Source organism: Carcharhinus amblyrhynchos, chromosome 3 (assembly GCF_965287045.1).
Source record: "Carcharhinus amblyrhynchos chromosome 3, sCarAmb.v2.hapA, whole genome shotgun sequence".
Lineage (NCBI taxonomy): Eukaryota > Metazoa > Chordata > Chondrichthyes > Carcharhiniformes > Carcharhinidae > Carcharhinus > Carcharhinus amblyrhynchos.
Window position 1 is genome coordinate 32,958,324 of NC_137326.1, and position 12,941 is coordinate 32,971,264.

Below are 12,941 nucleotides of genomic sequence, written 5' to 3' on the forward strand. Positions count from 1 at the left end.
CTTTCAATATAAACTAACCAGTGCAACTTCAAGTGAAATTTGTGTCCATTTCCTAATTGCACTGAAAGCAGATACTTACTCCCACAATCTACTTATAGGAGAAATGAGGTTAAGAACTCCATAAAAATTTCAGCGTCAAATGTTTCCTCATGCATGTTATTCCCTTCTGAAAATATTTGAACTACACAGCTGACAAAAACAGCATCTTCAGCGCAGAAACGGTGGGAAAAAAAATTATTTGTGTGACTGCCTGCAGCTCTGCACACAGAATTGCACTTAATAAACACCAACTTTATTACTGGACAGTCCCCTCAGGAGCAAAGAATATTGTAATGTGTGGACCACTGTGATTGCCAGACAACAAATGAAATAGGAAGAAGATTAAACCCAGAATCAATAGCCTGGACATAGTCACGGAACTAAAATTTGGTCTATGTTGTTTTTAGGGTATGGAGGGCATCTAAAAGATTTGTGACCTGCCCGTGCTTGTTGAGGTAAAGATAAGCAGCATGTTGTGCTGCCACAATATTTACCTGATTGGTGACGCTTGGTCATATGTTTAAATGTAGTTGCCTGCCTCTGCACTCAGCAAAGAACTAAGAAGAATGTGTTCCATATCTGGTGCAAATATAGAACATAGAACATTACAGCGCAGGACAAGCTCTTCGGCCCTCGATGTTGTGCCGACAGTGGAACCAATCTAATGACCCTCTAACCTAAACTATTCCAATGTTATCCATATGCCTATCCACTGACCATTTGAATGCTCTTAAAGTTGACGAGTCCACAACTGCTGCAGGCGGGGCATTCCACGCCCTTACTACCCTCTGAGTAAAGAACCTACCTCTGACATCCGTCCTATAATTACCACCCCTTAATTTAAAGCTATGTCCCCTCGTGTTAGCCATCACCATCCGAGGAGAAAGGCTCTCACTGTCCATCCTATCTAAGTAAAAAGTCTGACAACACCAGGTTTTAGTCCAACCGATTTATTTGATAGTAAACACACAAGGTTTCGAGGTTTCCCTCTTCGTCAGGTGAATGGAGAGTTCTGGCCTCAGACAGAGCATATAAAGCACAGACAGTTTAGAGATTACTGATTAGAATGCGAATCTTTACACCTAACCTGCTGTTCAAGTCCTAAAGTGGCCGACAATGTGAATGGAAGGAGCACTGATCACAGGTTAAAGAGATGTGTACTGTCTCCAGACAGCACAGTGAGTGAGGTTTTGCAAACCCAGGCAAGTCACGGGGGTTACAGATAGTGCGACATGAACCCAAGATCCCTGTTGACACCGTCCTCATGTGTGTGGAACTTGGCTTTCAGTCTCTGCTCAGCGACTCTGCGCTGTCGTGTGTCATGAAGGCCGCCTTGGAGAACGCTTACCCGAAGGTCAGAGGCTGAATGCCCGTGACCACTGAAGTGTTCGCCAACAGGAAGGAACAGTCTTGCCTGGTGATTGTCGAGCGATGTTCATTTATCCGTTGTCGTAGCGTCTGCATGGTCTCCCCAGTGTACCATGCTTCGGGACATTCTTTCTTGCAACGTATCAGGTAGACAATGTTGGCTGAGTTGCAAGAGTATTTACCGTGTACCTGGTGGATGGTATTCTCACGTGTGATGATGGTATCCGTGTCGATGATCCGGCATGTCTTGCAGAGGTTGCTGTGGCAAGGTTGTGTGGTGTTGTGGTCACTGTTCTCCTGAAGACTGGGTAGTTTGCTGTGAACAATGGTCTGTTTGAGGTTGTGTGGTTGTCTGAAGGCAAGAAGTGGGGGTGTGGGGATGGCCCTGGCGAGATGTTCGTCTTCATCAATGATATGTTGAAGACTCCGGAGAAGATGTCGTAGCTTCTCCGCTCCAGGGAAGTACTGGACAGCGAAGGGTACTCTGTCCACTGTGTTCCGTGTTTGTCTTCTGAGGAGATCGGTGCGGTTTTTCGCTGTGGCACATCAGAACTGTCGATCTATGAGTCGAGCGCCATATCCTGCTCTTAAGAACAGGATATGGTGATCAGTGATCAGTGCTCCTTCCACTCACATTGTCGGCCACTTTAGGACTTGAACAGCAGGTTAGGTGTAAAGATTCGCATTCTAATAAGTAATCTCTAAACAGTCTGTGCTTTAGATGCTGTCTGAGGCCAAACTCTCCATTCACCTGACGAAGAGGGAAACCTCGAAAGCTTGTGCATTTACTATCAAACAAATCGGTTGGACTAAAACCTGGTGTTGTCAGACTTTTTACTGTGTTTTCCCCAGTCCAACGCCGGCACATCCACATCATCCTATCTAACCCTCTGATCATCATGTATGCCTCAATTGGGTCACGACAACAACCTCAGGTCCCTCAGCCTTTCCTCATAAGACCTTCCCACCATACCAGGCAACACCCTGGTAAACCTCCTCTGCACCCTTTCCAATGCCTCCACATCCTTCTTATAATGCGGCGACCAGAACTGTACGCAATACTCCAAGTGCAGCCGCACCAGAGTTTTGTACAGTTGCAACATGACCTCATGGCTCTGAAATTCAATCCCTCTACCATAAAAGCTAACCCACCATACGCCTTCTTAACAACCTTATCAATCTGGGTGCCAACAGTTATGGTCTCCTGTTCTTAAAAGGTAGGTTGTCCCTCTTAAAGGAAAACAACACTGAATTACAAGAGGCCTTTAAAAACCATTGCTGTTGTAAACAAAATGGAAAATCAGGGCAAACTAAAGGTCACAGGTTAAGGATGCAGCACTGGAGGCCTTGGGCATGGAAAGCGACAAAAGTGAAACACCAATTCCACAGGGCGTGGGGAGTATAAGGCCCTCAATGACCATTCCCAGAGGGGAAGTGACTCGGGAGGTCAATTTCCAGTCTCAGAATCTGAGAAGCTGATAACAAAGCCTTGAGAACAGTGAAGGTCAGTGAATGCATCTCACATCACTTCTCTTACCCATTATTCCACCAGACTTTCATTCTGCCCAAAGTATCAGATCCAAATCACTCACCCAGCACTTGGACTCACGCCAAATATCCAGATACTTCACCTCACCCGCAAACATATATATATATCAATGCTACTAATCTTACATTCACCCCTTGTTACCTCTACATGTTTCAGCTATTCAGGTAGCACATCACCCTAACAGTTATCCAATCAATAACATTCCCTTGCAGAATGAGGTAACATACAACAGAAGGTATCAGAACAGACAGAAGAAAGTCTAACCACCTCCCCTTACTATCAACATACATACATAAATATCATGAATGCAAGAGCAAGTCAGAGGCTGGCCATCCTGCAGTGTGTGATTTACCTTCTGACTTGCCAAGCCTTTCTACAAAGCCAATCCACAAGGCAAAAGTCAGGAGTGTTATGAAATGCTCTCCACTTGCCTGGATGAGTGCACTTCCAAAAACATTCAAGAAGCTCAACACCATCCAGGACAAAGCAAACCACTTAACTGACATCCTATCCACTACCTTATTCCCTCCAATATCAACTCCATCACCATCCACCTCCATGATATCAATATTTCCACCCCTATTGCGTTGATCTGATGCTGAAACCCTCCTTTGTTACTTATTGACGATTATGCTAACACACTCCTGGACACCCTCCAACATTCTACTCTCAATAAACTTGATGACACCTAAAACTGTGCTACAGTATTCTAACTCACATCAAATCTCATTCATCCCACTGCTTGCTACAATGACTCCTAGTCAAGCAGCACCTCAATTTTTAAAAATTCACTCTTGTTTTCAAATCCCTTCACTCACCTCTCCGTAACTCTGTAATCTTCTCCAGTCCCACAGTCCTCTGAAATATCTGCATTCCTCTAATACTGGCCTCTTGAACACTTCTGTTTTAATCTGTCTACCATTGGCGGCCATGTCTCCAATTGACAAAGCCATAAACTTTGTAATATCCTTGTTAAACTTCTCCGCCTCTCTACCTCATTTTCTTTCTGTAAGAAACTCCCACAACTCTAACTCTTGAACCAAATTTTTGGTCATCAGCCATAATATGTCTTTATGTGGCCATGTAAATCACCCTGTGACATTTATTCCGTTAAAGGAATTATATAAATTAAAGTTGATGTTATAATTGAGACTGATCACAAGATACAGTCCAGAAAAAACAATGATCGAGGTAGGTGGGTAATCATCAGCAGGGATTCTCAAAGCATTGTGAGAGTTGGAGGAGATCAGCCAGCATACCATCTCCAATATTTGAAAATTGTTTTCAAAACTCAACCCCGAATTACTGTCATTTTTCTCAATACTGAATTGTACATTATTTTTCTCTTTCCGTACATGATGCAATTATTTCTAATCCTTATGTCACTCAATGTTGAATTTATTTACACTACCCGTTCCAATGGATTTAATGCTATTCAGTAGCTTGGATGATTTTTGATCTGAATTTGATCTTCTGCAATATTTATCACAGGAAAGGAAACAGTTAACAAAACTTTTAATACTAGATCTGTGAGTGAGAAAATCAAAGCAAAATTAGATGCTTTACTGTGAGAAGTGACAGATTCACTGGGGTATAAAATTTGCCGATTAGTGAACTTATGAAAATACTGCTATAAAAATGCCAAAAATATAGTTTGAAGTCCTACTCATGGAGTTGTTAGATAATCTTTTTGATAAATATTTTACATAAAGATGAACCATTGGATCTTTGTATAAGAGAATCAATGGTAGCTATAGTTATAGATTTTGGAGAAAACTAAGCAAAAGACAGAAATAAAATGCAGAAGATCAATTTCTCAATTTAACATAGAGCAGCTGACAGACTAGGATTTCTCAACAACTAAATACTAACAGAGGGGTGAGCAAAACCCTTGCTAGAAATCTAAGCTTATAAGGATTCAGTAGTTAAATCAAAATTGAGTTTTGGTAGAATTTTCCCATCATGAAAGAACTCCAAACTAAACCAAGCAACAATAAAAAATGGGAGCAAAATCAAGATTTGTCTGTTATTTTTCATTTTGAAACTAATAATCTTGAAAATAAAAAAAAATTCTACAATGGTAACAACATTATAGTAGAATGGTATTCAAAAATTAAATAAAGAGACAAAGAACACTAATGGGCAACTTTACTAATAAGCAAGGATGTCAAGAGTATATATTCAATCAGATTCCACCAACCCACCCTATGAAAATACTCATTTCGAATAAATAAATCTTCAAAATGCAACAATCGGGGCAACAAACTTGTCCATAGTTACTATCCACAAGATTACAAGAGGCAATTGTTGAAGTGGGTCATGAAATGCTAGTATTTGTTTATCCTCAAAGTGCCTCAAATAATATGCTATAACACAATTGTGAAACAAAGAAACACATCAAATTTATCTGAGAATAATAAGCAAGAACGGGAACTTTTAGGGGGTTGGGGAAGCAACTTACCTGAAACAGAAAGGCGGGTGGATTGGATTGATTGGAAGCTTGAAGTGCTAAAAAAACTGAGTCCCAACTTCAACCTGCCTACTTTGCTTTTATGAGTGGGGAGCTAGGACAGGCAACCCAACTGACAATGAGGTACAGAATCCTCATTAATCTACCATTTCCAGTTTAATTTAAGCTTGAAATATCTAGCAACTACTGGAAGGCAAGGACTGCTAGATTCAAGAGTGCTTTTCCACACGATGGTTTTAATGTACATAGTCTGCCAATCCCCCCTGACCCTGAACCCTCCAATCTCCTACAAGCCTCGAATCTCACCAACCCAACTTCAGCCTCGAACCTCCTCCAAGTAACACGGCCTCTGATCTTCCCACCGCTCCGCAACCAGATCTGCAATCTCAGTCTCGATCAGGTTTCAGATCCATCTAATCCTGTCACCTCTTCTCCAGCTGCTCTCGCCTTGCAGGACATCAAACCTGTCAATCAGGCTGTCAATAATATCAAAGAATCTGTTAATGACATCAGATGCACAATATGGAGTTAAAATTTCACAATGTTCAGGGGAATGCCACCCCTCTCCCTTCCCTACCTTGCTAACCAAATTGTCTCCCCAGTGTGTATTTGGGGTAAAGTTAATAAAAAAAAGAAACCGAAATGGTTAGGTGTAAATAAAGTTACTGCATATGAACAGAAATACTACAGTGTTTGTGTAACAACCAGGGAGTAGCACTTAAATTGACTTATATTGGGAATCTTCAAATAACCTACCCAATGCACAATATAAAGCAACCATGAATAGTATGTACATTGAAAGCAGACACATAACTCACATTTAATAACATAAAAGTATAAGTAAAACTAGCCTGGAGCTGCTTCTCTGCAAGGAGATAAAGTCAGAGTAAGTAATAAAAGAAAGAACTGCTCTCCAGGACTCCATAAACACTTCAAACAAGCAATACAAAATTCAGCTTGTTCATTCTTCAGAGTGAACAAGCTGACGCTAAAAAGAACAGGCAGATATAGGTTTGTCTGCACAAACATCAATATTACACTAGTAATAGCCCTCATCATTGGAAGACTTTTCAATGTTATCCTTGCAGATGATGACTTAATCCACTGTGCTAGCAAAAAAAATGCAAGTCTGAGCAGCCTTGCCAATTTTTACAGATGCACCACAGAAAGCATCCTTTCCAGATGTATTACAGGTTGGTATGGCTCCTGCTCTGACCAAGGATGGCATGGTGGCACAGTGGTTATCTCTGCTGCCTCACAGCGCCAGGGACCCGGGTTCAAGTCCAAAGATTTTCTGGTTAGATTGACCATGCTAAACTTACCATTCGTGTCAGGGGATTAGCAGAGTAATTACATTGGGTTACGGGGATTGGGCCTGGATGGGATTGTTGTCAGTGCAGTTCGATGGGCAGAATGGCCTCCTGCACTGTAGGGGTTCTATGATTCCAAGACCACAAGAAACTACAAAGGATCTTGAACGTAGCCTGGTCCTTCATGCAAACTCACCTCCCATCTATTGACTCTGTCTACACTTCCCGCTGCCTCAGAAAAGCAGCCAGCATAATCAAGGATCCTACACATCCTGAACAAACACGGTTATAGAATCATTGAATCCCTACAGTACAGAAGGAGGCCATTCAGCCCATCGAGTCTGTATCGACCACAATCCTACCCAAGCCCTATTCCCGTAACCCCTCGCATTTGCCCTGCTAATCGCGCTGATACTAGGGTCAACTTAGCATGGCTAATCAATCTAACCGACACATCTTTAGACTAGTGGGAGGAAACTAGAGCATCCGGGGGAAACCCACACAGACATGGGGAGAATGTGCAAACTCCACACAGACAGTTACCCAAGCTGGAATTGAACCTGGAACCTGCATTTACAAAATGCACTGCAGGAAACTCAACAAGGCTCCATCAACAGCACATTCCAAACCCATGGCTGCTACCACTTAGAAGGACAAAAGCAGCAGATACCTGGGAACACAACCACCTGGAGATTCTCCTACAAGACACTCACCAACCTGACTTGGAAATATGTCATCGTTGCTTCACTGTTGCCCGGTCAAATTCCCTCCCTAACAGTACTGTGGGTGTACCTACATCTCAGGAACTGCAGCAGTTCAAGAAGGCAGCTTACCCACCACCTTCTCAAGGGCAACTAGCAATGGGCAATAAATGCAGGTCTCACCAACGATGTCCACAAAGTGTATTAAATATCAGTTCATGTCTTGAATTTGGGAAATCACACAATTTTTAAATGTGTTTGTACCCATGCACTTTGACCACAAATCACATACCTTGATTGCATCCTGACTGTTGACCACTGTTATGAATTTTTGCTTGCATTCTTTCAGTGCGTGAACAGCAATCTCATCCAAATCCTCTTGCTAATGCAGGCAATAGCATCTATTCATTGCATATCCATACAGAATGTTCTCCTTCTACATTATCCCAATAACAATTATGTGCTTTTTTATAGACCTTTAGCTATACTCGTCTCCTTAAAAACATTGAAAAAATAAAGTAATGATCAAAACAGTTGCTCAGCAGGTTAACATTTCATAGAGTAATTTGTTGAGTTAAGACTGTTTCACGCACCAAAACATGATCAGGGAAAATAATTGAACATTAAGTTTGTTTTAACATACAAAATTCTCAAGATTCCATTTATGACCCTTACAATTAAGTCATGTACATTGACAGTGTGGAATATTTGACAGGAGTTTTCAAAGTTGAGTTATTTGACATTATCTAATCAAAGACATTCTGCCTCCCACACAATTGAACAATATTGCGTATGAATTTCAGTGCTGCTATGATGCCGGCTATATCGGTTGTACATCTGATAGAATAGCTGATAGAATGAAATCGCATGTTCCTTTGGTTGTTCATAATCGGCAGAGTATAGCCTATGCTCAACCACCTGTGGTTGAAAACTCAAAATAAAACGTCTGTTAAAAGTGATTCCCCAATTAGGTAGTACTTGCTGAACAATCCTGAGTGTATTAATAGCTACACTAACAACCAATGTAATATAATCAGTTGAGCTCTTAAGTTATTGCATTTACGCTTGTTAAAGGAAACACACATCCGTACACCGGGATTCATTCTCTATGAACAAAAAGAATCAGTTGAGTTCTTAAAAGTGATCAATTTATGCTTGCTAGAAGGGACATACATTTGTACACAGAGAACTGTTCTCTGAAAACAAAATATATTCAAAATTTTGAGTTATGCAGAAGTTTGGGGAACTTATTGTTCTCTATTGATTTCTTGATAGCAGTGCCTTTGCGAGTCAGATTCAATTTGCCAACCAATCAGCACCCTTTTCCCCTATAATATAAATTATTGTAATCATTGAAATTTGACATTCTTGCATTTGCCCTGATGAGTGCAAGATGAATTATTTCAAAGGAATATTTGCTATTTAGTGGTCATGTGCTCCAGTGAACTAAAATATTTTTGCACTTAACTCTGAAAGATATGGAACTGAAGCTGTCCCCTGTAAAATATATCCACTTATGAGCAACAAAGTCACAATGCAAACAAGTTTATTTGAATGGAAGAATTGTTGAGGCGAAATATGCAACTTCCATAAGATTTTATATATTCAGGTAACATGCTGCTGCCTGTATTGTTTGAATTACTTGTGATCACTAGCTTCTTTGTTACACTTTCAATATTCTTAGTTTGGATGAGCTAATAATTCCAATGAACCCAGCTTGCTTTAGCCTGTTAATCATTTATTTTATCAAACATGGTTGCCATTTTCTTGTTAATTTTCAACTATCTCACCGAAACATAACAGGCTGAGATGTAGGCAGCTGAATTCAAATTAATTTGCTTGTATTGTGATCACATTGCTCATACATAGGTCTACTTAACAGCAAGATTCCACTGGATGTCTCTCAAAGCATAACATAAAAATGCTATAGTTCATTAGACCCCTTGTCAGGCAGATCTCCCAAAGAGGTAGTGAAGAGAAAATAATCTAGTTCAGCGGATTTAGTTCTAAGCTCATATCAAATATCTTACTCTACCAGTGTATACCCAATTTAATCAGAAATGTTAGGTTCAAAATTCTGAGATTTATATGAGCCAGAAATTTTCTCACTATGTTGAAGTGCTTTAATTTTGTTCACTTGCACAGTATGCAAAACACATTGTTGACAATATTCCAATCTATGCAAGATAATGGACCTGTTGCAAATCAAATCTTTCTGGGATGGAGTAGTGCATATCGTGCACTTTTTCTGACGGCTGAAAAGACCAATCCAGAGAGGACGGCTGTGCTACAGGTGATTATGTGGGTATGCCGGCGTTGGACTGGCGTAAACACAGTAAAAAGTCTGACAACACCAGGTTTTAGTCCAACCGATTTATTTGATAATAGACTCACAAGCTTTCGAGGTTTCCCTCTTCGTCAGGTGAATGGAGAGTTCTGGCCTCAGACAGAGCATATATCTCTAAACTGTCTGTGCTTTATATGCTCTGTCTGAGGCCAGAACTCTCCATTCACCTGACGAAGAGGGAAACCTCGAAAGCTTGTGAGTCTATTATCAAATAAATCGGTTGGACTAAAACCTGGTGTTGTCAGACTTTTTACTACAGGTGATTATCAGGCATTGTTCTAGGCTGTTGTTTTCAGTTGGTGCCTGTTGCAAAGCTGTTGTAGCTACATTATCATGATTGTGCATGCCATCCATAGGTGATATTAACGTTTCTTGTTATCGGCTACTGTATCCCAGAAGCAGACATCAATGTTTAGAGTTTCATCAGAATCTTGGGCATCCTACTGTTCCTCTCATCCTGCTATCTTGCCATATAGAAAAACCTTGGGTCGACATCCATCTTCCATCAGGCGAACATGACCAAATCAGCAAAGTCACCTCTACTTGATGAGTGCCAACACTTTTGGAAGATTTACACTTGAGAGGACCCCCAAATTTGTGATTTTGTTCTTCCATGAGGAAGATTGTGGTGGAAGTTTTATAGAAAGTATAAAATTGTTGAGGTAGGGGTTTATTCAGGAAGTTCAATCATTGACATGAATATTACTGAGAGGTCCAAATGCTGAAGTGGTGGTCATATCAAGGGAGATTAATGATGGGTTTTGTTGGTTCTCACCATGGTTTGGGGCAGATTTGGTTGCCATGGAGGGGCCATTTTTAAGTTCACTTTGAAAGCCTTCTTAACTTTTTGGAAATACATTTATCTTCACTTGACACCCAATTTTGAATACTTGGAGTAAGAAGTTTCATAATAATTTGCTGGTGGCAGAAAAAGTCTGGGAGATCAGTAAACAAGTAGACAATAATCAATTATCCGATACAACTGCAGTAAAGTACCTATTAATAGTAATATTTTTGCCTCCAAGTTAGGATGTCATGAGTTCCAGCCCACTCCAGAGATACTCGGGTGACAATTTTCTACTGCACTGACACAGTGCCACACTGTCAGAGCTGCCTAATTTTGGATGAGATATTAAACCAAGGCCCTCCAGGTACTCTCAGGTGAAGCTAAGTGCATTCTTTGAAGAAGACCAGGGAGTTTTCCCAGAATTCTGGCCAACATATATTCCTCCATTAAAATTTATCTTTAAAAAGGTTAGCTGGTGATTTATACAAACTGACATGCAAATTTCCCTTTGTCACAAGACCGACTGCACTTCAAAAGGACACTTGACGATGTGGTACTTTGGGAAATCCCAAAGTCCTGAAAGATGCCAAAACTATGTCAGTTATTTCTTTTTCTTCTCAAATTATGGAAATCAGTTGACAAAAAGTGGCAGTTAAAAATGTGGTCACAAATCACAGAAATTCATGTAAAAACTGGAAATAAAATCAACTGCTACATTTTTTATTAAATAAATCTTCAAAATATTAATTTACAGTAGCAAATTCCGATTAACCCCTCTAGGAAAGAAACAGAGCTCAGAAGAAACTTTTATTTGACTGTCGTACATTTTAACAAAGTCTACCATGTTGGATGAAGCTGAAACTAATTAGCAGTTCCTTTTCTCCTCCCACCCAGCAGGCTGTTCACACCTTCTAAGCAAATGTATGTCACCAATAAGTGAAGTGAACTGGTACCTTATTTTTAAATAAAACTAATTTTTTTACAGCTTCAATCAACATCATGTTGTGACAAATAGCTGATTTTTGGACATGTTGTGCTCCGTATTTTCAGATATAAAGGGAGATTTAAAAAAAAAGGTTTCCTGAATGCTTGGAATCACAGATTGGTTACAAAAAGATGCCATTTGGCCTGTTGAGTCTGTGCCAGCTGCCTGTAAGGGCAATTTAGCTGGTTCCATGTTCACCCTCCTCCTCATAGCCTGGAATTGTTCCCCTTAAGAAACTTAGCATTGTCTTTTTGAAAGTCACAATTAAATTTGCATCAATTACCCTGTCAATCAGCACTCATTCATTTCAAATCATAACCACTCACTGGAAAAAGGCTTTTCTTCATGTTACCTTTTTTAATGGCCCATCACCTTCAATCTGAGCAGTCTCGTTCTCAGCCCTCCTGCCAATGGGAACAGTTTCTCTTTAGCCATGCTGTCCAGCTCCCTCATGATTTTGAAAGCTATCATTCAATCTCTTCTCAACCTTTTCTTCAAGGAGGGAAAACAACCAAATTTCTCCAATCTATACCTTCCTGATTCGAATGAACTAATATAGGGCATGGTGGGAAAAATCCATGAAGTATTATTGATCCTGATTTTGAAATAAAATATAATCTACAATTTCATCTTGCTTCACTTTCCCTGTCAGTTATTAGTATCAGAGATAAGCTTTTGTAACTTTCACCACAAATGTAATATTATATAACTGCAGATTGTAGCAGAAGTGGTCGGCTATATATGGAACCAAAAGAAATGGGAGGGATATTAAATGGGGCTTTTGCATCCATATGGAAACTGGCATGCAATCTATGGAAATAAGGCAAACAAGTAGGGAGGTCATGGAACCTATACAGATTAAAGGAGAGAAGGTGCTTGCTGTCTTGAGGCAAATCAGAGTAGATAAATCCCCAGGACCAGACAGGGTATTCCCTCGGACCTTGAAGAAGACTAGTGTTGAAATTGCAGGGGCCCTGGCAGATATATTTAAAATGTCGGTATCCACAGGTGAGGTGCCAGATGATTGGAGGACAGCTCATGTTGTTCCGTTGTTTAAAAAAGGCTCAAAAAGTAATCCAGGAAATTATAGGCCGGTAAGTTTGACTTCAATAGTAGGTAAATTATTGGAAGGAGTACTAAGAGATAGGATCTGCAAATATTTGGATAGACAGGGAGTTATTAGGGAGATTCAACATGGCTTTGTGCATGGTAGGTCATGTTTAACCTATCAGAGTTTTTCGAGGAGGTTACCAGGAAAGTGGATGACGGGAAAGCAGTGGACGTTGTCTACATGGACATCAGTAGGCCTTGGCAAGGTCCTGAATGGGAGGTTAGTTAGGAAGGTTCAGTCACTAGGTATACATGGGGAGGTAGTAAATTGGATT

The 12,941-nt window shown here is 40.4% G+C and overlaps 1 protein-coding gene across 5 annotated transcripts in view; it reads right to left on the reverse strand.

Annotated features, from left to right (window-relative positions):
- The window catches only part of fhit (fragile histidine triad diadenosine triphosphatase), a 1,046,244-nt gene that overhangs the window by 799,573 nt on the left and 233,730 nt on the right, over positions 1–12,941 (reverse strand). The window contains exon 1 of one of the 5 annotated variants that reach the window (XM_080186305.1): positions 5,733–5,809. The exons of the other annotated variants lie outside the window; for them this stretch is intronic. The gene's annotated coding sequence lies outside the window, so the exon portion shown is untranslated. Of the gene's footprint in view, positions 1–5,732; positions 5,810–12,941 lie in introns of those variants that run through there. 5 annotated transcript variants of the gene reach the window in all.